Source organism: Rhyacophila brunnea, unplaced genomic scaffold, assembly GCF_057557595.1.
Source record: "Rhyacophila brunnea isolate RB1 unplaced genomic scaffold, BYU_Rbru_1.0 scaffold_8, whole genome shotgun sequence".
NCBI lineage: Eukaryota > Metazoa > Arthropoda > Insecta > Trichoptera > Rhyacophilidae > Rhyacophila > Rhyacophila brunnea.
In genome coordinates this window covers 44,821,171-44,837,088 of record NW_028233350.1, presented here as the reverse complement: position 1 = coordinate 44,837,088, position 15,918 = coordinate 44,821,171, and the positions used below count along the sequence as shown (strand labels likewise).

Sequence of the window (15,918 nt, the reverse complement as noted above, 5' to 3'; positions counted from 1 at the left end):
GAAAAACCGAAAATGTATATTGAATAGCTACCCACCGAAACTTTTTGAATTCATTAATTTGTCATATAATAACATGTAGGTACATAATTTCTTTACTACATATTCAGTATTAATTATAATATAATGATTTGTATATTTTCTACATACATTTCCTCTCGTAGAAAATCATCAATGCCTCGAGCTTTCTGTTGATATATAAGCAAAATCTGGATTAACAGTTATCTGGATACCTTCATTTTATATAATAATTAATATAAGTATATAATAATATGCTTTGTACATTGACAACAATAACTTGAAGTGTGCCGGTTTGGGGTCTAATAACTCGCAATACGACGGATTAATCTAAAATTATGTTTAAACGCTCGCAGTTTTTGGCAGATGCGGCGATATTATCAGAGTGAAGTCTATTTCTAATCATACTACAAGATCAGCGAAAGACTGTCCTATGTGTGCCAGCATCGTATTTTGACGTGATACTTCGAATATACTGTTCGCTGATGTCCAGAAAGGTTTATTGTCTTGGGAAATGTGCAAGATATGAAGAGAACGAAAACCGGTGAGGTGGTGTGACCATATTGTGAAGGAATACATTGGAAACTCCATAACATCCGCAAAGCTTGCAGAGAATACTATGGAAGTATGGAGAAAGCTTATCCATAATTATGGAAGACTAGAGAACAGAAGAGTCATGGGTGGCACACATACAAAATAGAAAACCTAACTCATTGCTTTTGTACGACTAGTGAAGGGCGGATGAAGTCTTTTTTATCTATGATTGCGTTCGGTTTCACTTTCAAGTTCGTTTTCTACGCATTACGCCAATTTACGTGTGGCATCATAACGTTCACGTGACGCCGGTAAATACCGCCGAAAATACGAACGCGATTTAATGGGCCCCATTTAATGGCCAGACCCGCACTGAGAGTGATCGCATATTCGTGTAATTTGAGGCAATTTCGGGCGTGAAGCAAACTGGTTTTTGCATGAGGGCGCCCCAAGGAATTAACAGCATTCCTCGCGCATGCGCACTCAAGACGGTGCTGTGGATGCGAGCAGGACCGGCAGAATTTGGAACTTATGTACCAAATAAACATAACACACAGATTATTCTTCATTTAAGGATCTTGAATGCATAAATTGAACTTGAAAAGGTAAGTCTAACGATTATGAAACCAGAAGCTATTTTGTATTGTAGATTAATAATTTATAGTAAGACACTGAGGTAAAAAAAAAACACATGTATTTGTATCATTATTTTTTATGAATAATCACGTAAACTTGCTTTATGTTTTATTTATACACAATGTAGGATTTAAGGCTAGGTATTCAGAGAATTATTTTTTTCTGGTAACAATTCGGCTACACATACTAAAAACATTGTAATACAACAATTTCGTATTACCCCTCATAGTTTAATATATTTGGCAAAAAGGATTTATTCGACATTTCGATCGAAGACAGCGTAAATCGACTTCCACAGAACTGTGCAGGGATCGTAAACTTTTTTACAAGGAATGGTTGTTAGCTATTTACATAGCATTATAAAACAATTCCCTGGTTTCTGGATGTGAAAACATACATTGACGGTGAAGCGATAAATCTATTGGCAATCCAATTATTCTTCATTATTTAGAAAACCGTATATTAATCCATATAATACTCAATTAATCAGCGTCCATTTGCAATCTTTATAAAGCTAGGCTCTAAAAATTCTTAATCTAGACCTGTTCGTATCTCAGAGGGAGGCCTCCTTGCGTGGCAAACCGACCGGCATTATTGCCCGATTATTATCAACGGGATCTCAAATCAGCCAAACACAACAAAAACTAGATTAAAGAGCCGATTCCGCAGACAGTTGATTCACGATCCGTAGACTCAGATAATTATCACGTTATGGATCAGGCCGAAAATCAATGCTTCACACCTCTACTGACCCTCTTATATTCGTCACTGGATATTATTTTGATTTGATCGTATTGTAGGTATTCTTATTTCGTTTGGGGTTATAATTATTAATGTGGTATCATTGAATTTCATTTGTTATACCCCATTTATACGTACATGGATTTACTGTTGACAGTAAGTATTATCGCGGCCATAACAAGAAAATGTATGGGTAAACATGTATTATCCTGCAGTTGCAAGCTTGCATGCATGAATCAAAAAAGTTTGGAAGCTTCTGAATTTTTATGCGACAGTAGGATTTTTTCGATCTGTGCCTGCGCAGTAGAACGATAGTGGCGAACTTACCGGCAAAAAAAATGAACTACGAACGAATTTTTAGGTAAACCGATTTTCACTACCTGTCAAGTAGTAAGAAATGGTTAGTGCCTACCATAAAATGACAACGTCGCGCCTCGCTCACTCTTAAGTTATTGTCACGATAGTTTAACATAGTACGCACTATTGCTGCCAGTAAATCCATGGACGTGTACAGGAGCAATTAGATAATTTTATCATCAGTGAGAAGTAAATAAATTAAAGAATGAATTTAATATGGAATCATCGCTATAATAATAATTATTTAATAAATAAATCACTTTTTTGCACATCAGATGTCGTCATACATATTTTGCTGAAAAAACGTATCAGGATGACATGAAAGCGAAGAGGTAACGAAACGAATCGCACGCCGTCGACAAATGAATGAACAGAGCGCTTTGGAAGTGGGAAAAATAAGCAACAGGGCATCAGACGAAGTGAGAAGATGGGTAGATGGTTTGGTAGATAATATAATACACACGATGCCGGAGGCTACGCAACGCAATTTGATGGATATATCTCAGTAAAAGAAAGCCGACTCTGATTATACAATTTTATTTTCCCCTAGCAAATTACGAATTACGAGACGGGATGGGTGGGTAGCGCCACTGACGGCCTGGCGGCGAGACCGCACACTAAACATCACGGCGGGATGTACCTGTGCCATTTTTTAAATCCAATCTGAAGGCTTTGAATCTCCCTCATTAACTCATAGACAAAATCTTGTTTCAAATTATTCGTTCATGCCTTGAGAACTTTGAAGAATTACTTTATTAAAAACAAGATTTCGCGTTATCGGATGTTTCAATTTTCATTTTAAATGCGAAATGCGTTTGTAAAATGAAAGTCAAAATTTTAAAGTCTTATCTCTTAAATTTACACAAAGTACACATTTTATTTAAATGATGACAATAGCTATGACATTGCGAATATTATTTGGATAGCCGATGTTTATTTTTTGTTAATCGATTGTCCAATAATTATTTACACAGTCATGTAACAATGTGTACTAAAAGGGCGCCTAAGTATTTCGAAAGCAAATACATTATTATTAAATAAACTGTTGATAAATTGTTGCATATTATGCAGTAATTTATGTTCGTCGATAAGCTTACTGTTATCATTATCAACCTACTATCTGTGTAATTATTTTCCCATGGACTACATCACTACACAGACGGAGATTGTTAAAAATTAATAAAAAAAAAATACATAAACTTCATCAAATTATTCATAATAATATAAATCTCCATTGCAAAACTGCAAGTGGTGTAATGGAGTGTTATCAATACTTATTATATTTGGGAACCAATAAATTTGACGTAAAGTTAGTTCAATTCCCAAGTGATTGTGGGAAAATATATTGATCTTTAGTATCCCGTCGCCACGATGTTTTTATCTATCGATAATCGTTGTTGTCGAACTATAAAAACATGTGATTTAAAAAAGTGGGGGATTAGGATGTGTAAAATCTTCGACCCTGCACTATTTTATTTAGCGCTACACCTCCGGTACATACAGGTCATTAACTATGTATTATTATTACTATGGCTTTTTTATGTTCGACTTATCTATATTGACAGCTTATTCGGACTACAGTTTCATCTTCAGTACAACCTAAAATCCAAATAAGTATAACTAAAGCTAAGATTTAAAGCAGCAAACGTTCATGGTCCGCAAATCATATCAGAAAAGGGTGTATTTGCCTCACTCCTTGCACAAAAGTGGCGTAGTGTCATCTCTCATTACTCGGTATTTATCGTTGCCACAAGGTAGACATGACAAAAGAGGCACACGACATGGCACTGGACAGAGATAAATGACGAGATCTTGTGCTTGCTCTGAAGCTTCATTACGTTGAATTAAGACAGAATTATGATTCTCTGCAACTAATTATTGTAAATGTATTATTCCAGTTATTTATACAGTTGAAATACATATTTCTGGCACCCAACTCGAGCAAGTCAGCAGCTACATCTATCTCGGACAGCAGGTGTCCATAGACGGAAGCATGCACGATGAAATTGCTCGAAGAACAAAGCTGGGATGGAGTGCTTTCGGACGTCTGAATAGTATCTTCAAGAGTGACCTACCATTATGTCTTAAGCGTAAGGTGTTCAACTAATGTGTGCTACCCGTGCTCACGTATGGCTGCGGGACGTGGATCCTCAACACGAGAGATGTCCAAAGGCTAAGAGACACACAGCGAGGCATGGAGAGGTGCATGTTGGGCATCACGCGAAAGGACCGTAAGAGAAACGAATGGGTTAGGAAGCAGACAAGAGTACGCGATGTAATAGACGTTGCCAAACAGCTGAAATGGAGATGGGCGGGGCACATTGCTCGCCGAAAGGACGGCCGCTGGACAAATGGCGTCATCCAATGGTACCCAAGGGGTACGAAACGGCCATAGGGTCGCCCTAAAAGCCGCTGGATTGACGAACTGGTAAAGTTCGGCGTAAATACGTGGCAGCGAACGAAACAGGACCGAGAGAGTTGGAGAAAGCTTGGGGAGGCCTTCATCCAGCAGTGGATTGACCCCGGCTGATGATGATGATGATACAGTTGAAAGTTTGCCCAGTAAACAGACAAAAGAGAGCAAGGCACTTTTCCCTACAAACTATTCGAATCTTTGTCGTATTAACCAGACATTGGTTGCCGTGCAGATTGACGTATGAATGGCCTTTCCAAAACGACCTAAACGGCATTCAAAGATGGCGAACCCGAAAAGAATTCCCACAGACTATTCAAGATACTCCCAAAATGAAAACAAAAACCCCGGCAAAAGAGGGACCGCTGATTACTGTACAATGATATTAGTTCAAAGGATGGTCATGTTATTATTGTGAATTGAATAAGATCTACACGTATAATAAATACCTCTTTATGATCATGACGCTCTGATACATTTAGGCAATTATTGATTAAGGTGATGTCTCTAGGTAAAGTTGTTATCGAAAAATAGCTAGAAAAGTTTATTAATCGGTAAATATATATTCAAAAGTAATGAGAAAAATAAAATAAAAAATTAAGATGTATCGTGGAGTTCTATATACCAAAAATACGTGTCAAATTCGGTACATTTCTATCGGGTGGTAAGAATGAATGACATAAGATTTATTATCAAAATTACGATAAAAATGTACGTAAATCTACCTAGGGAAACGCTAAACGTTAATTGGAATTTATTATATCCTTATATCTTTTTTTTCAAATTTAAAAAACATCGATTTAGAGGTTAGAAAGCATGCAATTAAAATCGAAACATCTCGGTTCAGACTTAATTTATCGCAAAAAACGATTAGCGTTTCTATTAAAAATATTATTTAATAATTTTTAGGCTAGTTATTTAAATTTAATCTTGTATTTTTGTATATTAACGAATCGATTGTAAATAAAATGAATATTTGACAAGACTTTATCGACATATGCTGCTAACGCGGAAATAAATCGAACTATTTTTGAAACAGTACTTGCATAGATTAAAAAATACATACACACACACATACATTGAAAATAAAGGTTCGCCAGGTACGAAGACAAAAACTGTGTTAATTCTGCTGTCAATAATTTTTGTTTGCGATATTGGAGCATATGTCAATGGACTACATATATCAACCTCCACTTTCTGAAATAGTGTTGTGTAATTATTTCAGATATTTATTACTGTTTTGACGTACCTACCTTTTATAAAGCGATTTTAAAATAAATATAGTTTCATAATAATATAAAGAAAGCATACGAGCGAAAATGCCTAAGATACTTCTGACACACATCAAATTTAATCTTTGTCTAGTAACTGTACAATTTATCCATATTTATGTTAAGTGTTTAAAATGTTATAAGTAAAAAAAAAATCGTCTATTCACGTGGTAGTCGCGAAAATTATGAACAATATACAATGTTAAAAATAATAAGAATTGTTAAAATTTCTAGTCACAATATTATTCAAAGACAAATTAACCCGATCAAAACAGCCTCGACAAACTTCCACTTCACTAACTTTTGTTCTATATGTTTATCCTGGATACAGCGGCAAACACATTTTGAAAATAGCCGATATACTGGATTATTTGTTAGTTTGGGTTAGTTTAAGTTAGATTAGGTAATCCTAACAAATAATCCAGTATATAGGCTATTTTCAAAATGTCTTTGCCGCTGTATCCAGGATAACCGACTTGTACCCTAACTTTAATTACATACATACTATTGTACTATATTTGGGCCATCAAACGTTCATTCCTGTCTACGGCCTTAAAATTATTATCTACGTGCCTATATAACTGTATGCCGTCCTGTCAAAAAGTGGAGGTTGATAATTTAGTATGTAGAAAATAGAAGTTATTATTAGTCTCCATAAAATATAGGGTAAACAATTCAGTGAATGAACACATAAGAGGTGAATTTGAAAATAAATTAAATTAAAAACGATTAAATGAACTAAGAAAATTATAACAATAGGTAGGTACAATAAATTGTGTATAACCGTGGTATTACTAATTTTATGCCGTGATGCTTTGATAGTTGAACTTTTCATAATATTTGGATCACTATTTAGTTGCTCATTTATCTGCTACATCATAAAGTCGTAAATATTGTTTTTTTATGAAGCAATCATAAATACAAAAAATTAAGATCTACTTTTCAATCATAGTAGATACCTAGGAATATGGTATAGGTGTTGATAATTTTTAATTATTTATTCGAGATCTTCAGGGAATTACAAAAGTCCACACCTAGAAACCACTGGGCCAATAAGGTTTCTTTTTATATCTCCAAATCCATTTCACTTACACATTTATAGGTAAAATAAATAAAACTATCTTTTATTTTATCTTGCACTGTTCTTTAAAATCGACATTAGATTTTTTCAAAGAAATAACGTTCTGTCTTTTTCTTAGAATATTATGTAATCAGTGGTGCACTTACTTCAAATTCTAAATTTTTTTCTTACGTTTTACAATTTTTTTTTTAATTTGTCACTTATTTTGTCCTTGGGTTTGCTTATCAAGATTTGTTCGCATGTTTATTTACGTTTTTTCTTACCTCCAACTTCTTTTTTATTCAATTCGTTGCGTGTCTTACTTTATTCTTATCTCAGATATAGTTAGTTAGTTAATACAAACCGTCCACTCTGTGGAGGCCCATATGAACCCATTAGGATCGGACATGGTTGAAACGAAATGAATTGGGATGTCTATATAATATCGACATTGTCATAATTATAACTACAGTCGAACTCGGTTATTACAATCTCGGACATAGCGAGATCTCGGATGTAATGAGGAAACAGTCGTTGACATTTGGTATATGATTTTCTCCGTACATTTTTATTCACTGTTATAACGAGATACTTATCGGATATACCGAGCTAAAATACTGGTAATGTGTTGATCGTTTAAAGACATTTCGACCCTAAGCAATAAAATCCGATCGGACAGGATGCCGCCGGGGACAGATTACGTTTATGACACTAGTTAAGTGTCTAATTGTTGTTTTCGCCGACAATAAAAATACCTATTCTCTGATATAACGAGTACCGCTTATAACGAGCACATTCAGCCGGTCCAACCTTCCTAGTAATAACCAAGTACAACTGTATATTCCTTATTTTGTTTAATAATAATTCGAATGGCATTTGTTTTGCTATTCATTTCATATCATTCTTTTATTCCACCTCTAGTAGAAATTCGATGTAATTGTCAATTGTACAAGATTAAACTCAATTTTATAAACATTTGTACTTAAATGTTCATTTACTACTATAAATGAATTTTACTGTAGAAAAATATTTATATTAATTCGTATTGACAACGTAAAAAAATCTGGTTCATTGACTGGACAGGATACCCTTGTATTGCCACTGTAAAAAAAACTACGGTAAACAAAATGTAAAAATCATAAACACTTTAAATCAAATCAAATAGATATGTTAGAATTGTAAATATTTTATGGGGAAAATATTAATTGTAAATATTTTTACATAGGTAAGTAAATATATAATAAATTTAAATGCATTTTTATCAAGCTTATGATTTTTAATATGTGGCGACACACAATATTTTATTTTATATTTTATTGCCATCTGGTTGCGATCGACGAAAGTTTTTAGTAACACATTTTTAGAAATTCATGGTAGATGCCTGTAGATGCCTTTAGATGGCGTTGAAGTCACATTTGATCGTAAATTGAGGCAAAGAATTCGCCTTAAATAAAAGCATAATTACAAGAAAATTCATAATGTCAGTATAACATCATAATGACTTTAATTATGTGATGGGGAATTCCGATAATATGTAGTTTTCTAGTATTGATACTACACATAACTTCTCGGTCCTTTTCCATTCGTTTGCTAACGTCAACATTAGTAATCATATCTTTCCGATGAGTTTCGAACCACATTATAAAGGCTTCAAATAAAGAAGAAATGAGAGGAAATGACAGTGAATCTCGCCCTAATTTGATACATAAACCTTTTAAGCGCCTTTCTTGTACGTAGAAGTCGGTGGCGAAGAGTTTGGAAGTAGGTTATAGGGGTCATAATTGTTAGGTAGGTAATTGTCAGTCATACTAACGGAACTTAAGAATATGATTTTACTGCCGATGAATTAGGAAAATAGATGTATTGGTTTTGAAAATTGAATTAAATTCTGGAAAAAAAAACATAAAATTTCAATTTTAAGTATTCGCGCGCATTTATTCTATACACAAGACTGCTATCGGCGGTTATCGAGGATAGTTTATCATATTTTCTATTGAGGATTTGTAATTGTTACAATAGTTAGCTGTTTAAACAGTCAAAACTGTATATATCGCTCTAAAAGTTAGCACAGTCAAGAGATTATAATATTTCAATACAAAAATATGAAAAACTACCCTCGATAGCCACCGATAGCAGTCTTGTGTATAGAATAAATGCGGTGGTGAATATACGACGCAGCGCATCTGTAGGTTGATAATAATATTGCGACAACCATGGTATTATATTACTCTATACTGATATAATGTAAGTAATATAATTTTTTTTTTTTATATACTTATTATTTTGAAATAATCACATAGTTAGAAGACTTCGCCACTGACGTATGTGATTGTTTCCTTCCACATCTAGTTTTATTCGTTTCATTATAGATAATAATACGCTCAGCAAATCTGCTATATTCTTCAATTGCAATCAGCTGATATATTATTTGACACGACTTTGTTTACAATAATTATAAATCTGATACCACAGCAACAATTCGCAGCAAAAAATAAAACTGAAAACACCGCAGGAAATCTGAAACATTATGTTGCAAAATATGAAGTCCGCATCGCATTGGAGGCGCGCAGAATCGCATTCCAGAAATATTAGTCTGTCATATTTTCATGTCAAACGATAGCGTTTCTCATTCACCACTACCTGAGAGCGAATAGCACCGAAAGAGCCGACGCCATTGTAAATAACTATCATTGTTATTCGATGTGATATATTTAGAATACACCGAAGACGTCGCAGGACGATCGACAAAGAATCGAAAAATCCGACCGGGGTCAAAGTGTTTTTTATTATGTTAATGCCATAAATTTTGGCGACATCGAACTGCTTCCTTCTATACCAGGCATTGATAACCTTTCGCAATTTAAACAAAACCAGATTCTATTCTCACAGTCACTTAATAATAAACAGCGGAAAGAAAGAACATTACAGAACCGAAAAAATAATTTAAGAAATACCAATCTATGAAAGAACATCCAGTTTTGTCAACGATGAAAAGTTTCAACTTACTTCTTCTTTTCGAGTCACTTCATTGATAGTTAGCAATATCTCCCATAGAGTATATTACCCGTAACAGTGAACTTTCGTAAGCTAAATGCAGAACTATTCTAATTCACATTTTAAATATTTTAGAAACGAGTTCTTTGAAACAACCTACCTACTTAAATTATTGATTATTTGTACAGATAAAAATATAGATACATATTGATGAAATTTATTATGCATAAATGTGTTTATATAAATAATAAAACAAATCAATAGGATGTTTTGAAGAACACTTCTGTAAAATATGTCGTTAGAATAGTTCTGCACTCTGCTGACGTAAATGTTTTCGTCCAACAGCTATTATTCGATTTTCCAGCCATGGGGCAAGAAAAAATAAGAATTTAGATAGCAAGGGGTACCTTCTCAGAGTGAGACGTCTCTTAAGCAATCAAGACCCTAACCTAGGTCCTCTGCGTAAGGTCCAATACTCGTAGATGTCACGGAACGCTGAGGCTTTCGAGATGTGGCAATACAGACGTAGCACGTAGGTATCCGCAAAACTCCTTGAACTAGCCGGGTGATGGATGAATGATGGTGAATGGAAAAGAACCACTAAGATCTGCGTAGTATCAAATCAAGAAAATTACAGTATTTCGACTACATTATGAGAGGACAAAAACTACAGAATTCTCCAATTTTAGGGTGTAGCATGATTAAACAATTGGCAGATGAGGTTAGTGATATCTTCCAACACTCGAATATTATATAGTAAATACGGCTCATAGAATAAAGGTTACGTTAATCTGCTTAGTTTATATATTATAAGGTCCGTAAATGCAAGGGTCCCACTGTAGGAACGGATTATACAAACCATAATATTCCCATAAATTTTGGCTCCCATTGTGTGTGGAATCGCTGGCTGACGTTCCTGTATTTAAATCAATACAAAAAACAAAGACTTTTATTGGGCCAAATAAAATATTTGGTTATGTAAAAAGACGGTATTATAAAAACAATATGCAGTGTTATAGGTTAAATTGAAATAGCATATTGCTTTTAATTTTTAAAGCAACTTTGTTACACATAATATTATACAGATTGTAAACATGAAAATTTAATTATTAATCATTATTAACCCTACTTCCAAACTAATTTCAGTAAATTCAGCGGTATCATAATAATTGTCCTACATTTTAAGCAAATGGATCAAGGAACATACATATTATTATTATCATGAAAAAAAAACAGAAGATAATATAATTTGAAATAAACAATAATACATAGTATATAAGTTATGGCAGATAACTGACATAAAAAGGATTCACGACTACAATGTCCAGTATCTCCTGTATGTTACGATGCGGTCAATTTGAAAGCAATCAGGTTGTGTGGGAAATCGAAGCGGCTTTATGACTGGAACAAGGTACAAAGCAGTCAAACGCTTCGGGCGTTAAAAACACTTGCAAACATTGGATTGACAAATTATGTTGTTTAACAACTTAATTTGCAATATAGAACTGCTTTAAATTTAACTAATTGTAAGTGATTTATTTATTACCAAGCCGTAAATATTATTACGATTCTAATAGAGATAACATTGAAGTATAAATAACAATGTCATGCCATGAGTTCACATTATTTTATATCCAATTGCACTAGTATAAAAGTTCGTTAATACAGATTAATAATTATAAATTATGATATTAGACTGACATGTTTTATAATGAAAATAATATGTAAACTGAGTTGAAACAAAAATTTGAAGTGTTGATAATTGAACGGTGGAGTTTTCTGCATTACCATGACATTTGGCGCTCAGTTTAGCGGCCTCACAAAAGGATTTGGTTTGACCCTCGTTCGTGAATCGGGTTCCGATTAACAACAGCCTCGTTTAATTTTGACATACGTCAAAATTTTCGCGCTTTTCACAATCTGATAGATTTTTGTTCACACAAATAATATGTAAAAATTCATGTAGATTATACATACATACTAACACCGCCAAAAGGTCACAACTTCTAATAATCTAATTCCATAGAACTCTAAAGAGTCCGTGACCATTATTGGACTGACTCATATAAATATCAGCAGGGTTGGCTACGAGACATATTGCATATAGCACTCGGCAATTATTGACAACTTTCATCATCAAAAGTTGAGTAGAATCGTTTTCAACTCTTAAAACATTAAGTAATGTAGTAATAAAAGCCGCAGCAAATAAAATTATAATCATTTTAACTGTAGAAGCAACCTAAATTTCAGCCAACAGTATATTTTTATTCAAAATTTTAACGTTGAAGAATTCCTTCATCCAATCCAATGGCTTTGTGTATGACAGTAAATACGTAATATTTTTTTACGACTCCAAAATAAATAAAAAAAATACAATCTCTGCAGGTTACAAATAGGTTTAAAATGCTTTTGTAAAAATATATTCCGTGTTTCGGTAGATAATTTAATTTAATTTGTGTAATTGATTGTTAATTTGGGCATGTTATACTTGTATCAGCGGGTCCATTCTATACGAACGCCTGCTTTCAGTCCGCTACGGCAGCTAAATATAAATATGGTAGGAAAGTATTGAATTATTAACATTTATTGTAACAATTACAATAATTTAACCGTCTGAACTGTCAAAACTGTCTATCTCGGAATAAAATTTATCACAGCCATGAAAGGTGCTGTTAAAACTTATTGTAACAATTATAACTAAATTACAATAAGTGTTAATAATTCGATACTTTCCTACCCTATTTAGCTGCCGTAGCGGACCGAAAGCAGCCTTGTGTATAGAATAGAGCCGCAGATGTATTAGGGCGCAATGAAATGGTATCAGTAATAATTCAAATTCAATATTATATTGCATCGAATATTGACGCATTCTAAATTCAAAAATAAAACGCCATTGACGTACATCCGCACATGTAGTTATGGAAATGTTTAAATGTTGTGTGCTTGTACTGTATTGTGATATCTAAACTCTTTCCGGTTGTCATCTTATCATACCGCGATCATGCTGTCTGTCTGGTAGCTAGTACTACAGAGGTAATTTTCATTCATAATACGACGCCTCTACTACAATGTGACCTCCATTCTTGTACTCCGCGAGTGCGTGTCAGTAATTTCCATGCAAGGATTTAATTTCGCAACTATTAGCGGTTTTGTAATTTTTGATTCTACATGGGAATAATATCTGATAATTTACAAATGAGTATGTAAGATGCGTCCTTTTTATAATAAATACCCTTTGTTTAAATTTGGCCTAGTAGACGCGCAGGCATTTAAAGCTAGTACCTACATACTAACTTACAAGCTAAAGTACCTTCCTGCTTGTTTATAGCATTGTAGTCACGTACTGTAGAATGATAAAAAAATGTTTTATAAGAATATGAAAGGCGTGTATGTATTTCAGGTGCGCTAAAATTCCACCTACATAATATTAGTCGAGTCCCATTACGTAATTATTGTTGAGTTTAGGACCATTTGGCGCCGCCACTTTGACGCTAACTCAACTGGTCGATTGCCATCTTGGCGCCGGTAGGACTAATAATTAATTACTTTAATTCATCATCAGCCGGGGTCAATCCACTGCTGGATGAAGGCCTCCCGAAGCTTTCTCCAACTCTCTCGGTCCTGTGTCGTTCGCTGCCACGTATTTCCGCCGAACTTTACCAGTTCGTCAATCCAGCGGCTCTGTGGCCGTTTCGTACTCCTTGGGTACCATTATTTTAATTAGTTATTGCGAAACTTGGCAATGGAGCTAGGGAAAAGGTGCGACCTTGTTCTTTCCCTATATCCTATACACTATTACATATTTTGTTTTAGGTCCATATTGAAGCGTTTTATTACTAAATATACCGCACCACACATTCCATTTTAAGGCTGTTTCATCGTCATCGAAAATTGTTTCATAAAGGGGTTCAAATATGAACGAATGCTTATTATTGACACAGTCCAGTGTACTCAGAAAAATGTGCAAAACACACAACATGGCGTCTCATTATTGTCCTAGGGCAGGGGTCGGCAAACCGCGGCTCGCGAGCCACATGCGGCTCTTTGGGTATTGGCGTGCGGCTCTTTGCCAAATTCCCAATACAGATTTTTTACAAAAAAAGGTATGATTGTTGTCGTTTTAAATCCGCCCATTGCGAAAGTTGACAAATTAAATTTGTCTCCATTTCATATTGACACGAGCACTTTTGAAATAGTTTTTTGGTGGATTTAACAAGCAAAGAGTTATGTAGCTCCAAATTTGTAGGTCTTGCCACCGAAATTGAGGATTTGGAGAGAGAAAAATGCAATTTAATTTCACAACACAGCGGAGCGCTCTAAAAGATCTACATAATAAGGTAGATACTACGATTAACAATATAAATATCATTTAGAGAAGCCAAATAACCGATCAGAATTTGGGGTCACGCCTAAAATTGAAAACTACAAGTTACATACCAAACATACAGACACTCTCCAAAGAAATGCAAGGAAGGTCATTGTTCACATTAGTTTTAAGGAATGTGTGAAAATTGTATGTCACTCACTTTCTGTAAAAATTATATTTATAATGTCAACAATAAAAAAACTCATATTTGCGTTAGTTTTATTCGCAAAATCTTCTTCACTTGATAAAGAAACAATAACATTCTATGAAATAAATCATATTTATAAAAATATATTATGTACTCTCTCGAATTTTTTTAACTGTTGTGATACTCATATTTGGCTCTTTTGGTCCAAAAGTTTGCCGACCCCTGTCCTAGGGAAAAATGGATAGGCTAGTTATGATATAACGTAACTTATGGAGATATGATTTGAATCTGTACATTGAGTGCAGAGTAGAGAGTATAATTATCATCTTAAGATGCTTTTTAGATGTAGTATCCATGCGGCAATATTAAAATTAAAGTAAGTAATAATTCGGTGAAGGAACCATTGAAAGGAGTAGCTCGACCTTGAAAGCGGTCGTTGTTAGCTGGTACATACAAAATGTTCAGCATTCATATAACTTCTCAACTCATAGTGACATCATAAAAGTGGATTCAAAAAAACGCCGATCCTCGCAAGCCGAATGCTTTATCGTGAAAACGAGATAAGAATTAATTTGCCAAATAAATGGCTAAGTTTTTAGAAGGGTAACACCCCAATTTGAATAATGTAATGCACGGTACGCATTGAAAATTAAACTACACAAGTCGAATTGCTCAATTATTTTTGACGTAAAATCACCTGGTAGGTAGGTCATATCTTATTTCCTGTGTGGTTTATAACATTATAACTACGTCGGAACCTACAGATAACACAACAGATGTATTTGAAATCTTATTTGAGCTTTATCGTAGATATGAAATCGATTAGAAGTACCTAAACGTTGTTTATTTTGTACTTAACCAATCTTTTCGAAATATTTTATTTCTAAAAATGAATACTTTTCTATGAAGCAGCATAAAATAATTTAAAAAAAAAGTTACTTACCTTAATTGTATGTTAACGTTACGTATCAGTATCGAAGGGTGGGGGTAGGCTGTTAGATCGGCCATAAATAGTGCACATTAAACTTTATTAGTCATACGTATTTGTTTTTATTGAACTAAGACTACATAATGTACAGGTGGTGTTGATTAGATTTTAAAAACAATTATTAAACCCTGCCTACCAAACCACAATAGTTTTGGTATACTTTGGGCGGTACGACAAAATTGTCCATACTTATTTGTTTTTTTTTTTTTTTAATAAAAATACACATTCTACATATTGTTAGTTCATTTTTTTTAAATTGATTAAGCCTATCCTTAACCAAACTATAAGGTAAAACATATTATTCTATCTATAAAATATCCATAGTTATGTATGATTTAATTGTATAATTTTAGATATTTTATAGATAAACGAGTATTTATTGACTATTATCTATT

The 15,918-nt window shown here is 33.8% G+C and overlaps 1 protein-coding gene across 1 annotated transcript in view; it reads right to left on the bottom strand.

Annotated features, from left to right (window-relative positions):
• Positions 1–15,918, bottom strand: part of LOC147064282 (G1/S-specific cyclin-D2-like) — a 178,776-nt gene that overhangs the window by 40,229 nt on the left and 122,629 nt on the right. The window lies entirely within an intron of this gene.